Here is a 2,375-nt window from a genome sequence, read left to right as displayed (position 1 = left end):
CCCCGCCCCTCTGCGTCCTCGCCGGGCACAGTCACCTTCAGTAGGAAGTGCCGCGGAGGCGGAACGGGAGAATCAGGTTGCCCTTTGAGGGAGGACTACATTCCGTGGCGGAAGGACACGAAAAGTAAAACTCGCAGCGTTGAGACTAATTAGGGCCCAATGGGGAAGCGGCGGGACAGGAGGACCCGCCCTCGGAGCTCTGGAGACCTCCTTCCCAGACCCCCCGGCGCCCGGGCCACCTGTTGCGGCCAACTTGGAATGCTGGGCCAGGTCTTCTTTTGACCCTTGGCCCAGGCCACCCCAGCTGAGTGGCCCTGGCCTACCCAGATAGTGCCCAGATTTATGGGTCCCCGGGCAGCAATCCCCTGGCCCGGGTGCCCGCCCCAGCGCACGCCCGGAGGACTAAACCGAACAGTCAGAGATGGGGTGGGGGATGTAGACTCATGGGATGGTTGGAGGTCCGGGCCGCCTTAGGAGGGGCTCCGCGACACTGGAACGGGGGGAGAACGCGGGAGGGCGGGGAGAACGCGGGAGGGCGGAGTGTGCTAGGAGCGGGAGCGCGAGGCCCTTTTGTTCTTAGGGTTTAGAACAAAGGAGGACAAGTAGAGGCCATGTGAAGACTTTAGTAGGGACTGGAGTCCTGCGGAGCGAGTGCCTGAGAGTAAAAAGTGAATAGAAGGTATTAATATTAGTGCAGAACTGACCATATCAGGAATGTCAGAACGTTACATCCCATAATCTCTGCCGAAGTCAGAATTTCTGTTTTCAACCTCGTGTATTTAAATCAATATTGTTGGAGCTTTTCTTGTATTTTTCCTTAAGGCATTTTCTGATTTCCTAGTGATCACAGCAGTTATCAACGAAGCAACTGGCAACTCTTGTCTCCTTTCAGCCAAATTTTGAGAGCAGATACAATGTTAAAAATCTCGAATACTATTAGGTTCTTTGCTTTTCCTGGAAAAGAGAGACCAATGGGTGTGACCCGCTCAGGCAGACACCCTGCCTGTAGCTGAATCACAGGACTTCATTATGCTTTCCTGTTAGCTCAGATAAGCTGACAAAAAGTAACAACATTAATTTGTTTAAGATAAAATATTTTAATCTCTTCTATAAGCTGTTTCTGGTTCCCTCAGTTGCAGAGAGGAAGGGAATGCTTCCTTATTGAGGTTGTAAGAGCTCATGAAGTTGCTGACAGGGAAAAAAAATCATGCTTTACCAGAGGGAATCAGATTCTTCTCTATCCAGAGAAAGAGGGTGGCTTAAGTGGCCATATTGGCCCATCAGCTAAAGATGAACAAAGTACAGTGTTGAACAACACTAGAGGGGCAATGTTCTGGCCCGTGCTGGACTATGTTGCATTTTCAAGATCTATATCTAGATAGATTTCCATGATTGAAAAGCACATGTATTAAACTGGAGAGTTGATGGCAAACTATTGCACTTCAGTTGCAGATTTTGGTCTTCCAGCAGTTATAAAAATGCTGTCCATGAATAACCAACAAGGACCTACTGTATAGCACAGGGAACTCTGCCCAATATTATGTGGCAGCCTGGATGGGAGGGGAGCTTGGGAGAGAATGAATACATGTATATGAATGGCTGAGTCCCTCTGCTGTTCATCTGAAACTATCACAGCATTGTTAACTGGCTCTACCCCAATACACAATTAAAACTTTAATAGTTAAAAAATATATCTGTTAATGAAACTTTCACAGACACTAATGGACTATATTTTTGCTCATATTAGATGCATAGTGAAAATCTGTCAGAGTTTAAGGTGATTGTCATTACTGTGCTGAGAAGCAGCTTAGTATAGAAGCAAGCATGGGTTCCATCACATTTAGTTCCAATTCCACTCACTAGCCCTATAATCATATCCTGTAATTTAGTGTGAGTCCAGTTCCTTAAACCCAACCTGCAGACAATTCTAGCTCCATCGGGTGTAGTTTGATAGTTGATGTATGTGAATGAGTATAGCACAGGGCTCAACAGGCATCCTCTGAGAACTCACTAGCTCTGGAGGTTTTTCCTTGTGACTAGTGCCAGAACATTGGTCTCAATTCAGTTAACTGGGTTTGCCCTTCTCTGAGCCATCCTCCTGAAATGAACCTTTTTTCCTCTGACCCAGCAACAAGCAACCCCAGGGCTACAGGAAACTGGGGAGGCTGAGGGAGGATACAGACCACTCCCGCCCCCCTCCCCCTTAAGTTAGGCTCTGCTTCCATCCATTCCACTGTGCCCACGGGCTAGCAGGATAGGAGGAGCGGCTGCTAGGTTCACTGGACTGAGGTGTGAGCGAGCGAGAGTGTTGACCGCTGTGTTTGTTACCTGTTTGGATTTTCAGCCACAGAATCACAGAATCTGGAATTTAACTC

This window comes from Dama dama, chromosome 12 (genome assembly GCF_033118175.1).
Source record: "Dama dama isolate Ldn47 chromosome 12, ASM3311817v1, whole genome shotgun sequence".
In the NCBI taxonomy this organism is placed as follows: domain Eukaryota; kingdom Metazoa; phylum Chordata; class Mammalia; order Artiodactyla; family Cervidae; genus Dama; species Dama dama.
Note: the sequence above shows the minus strand (reverse complement) of the source record.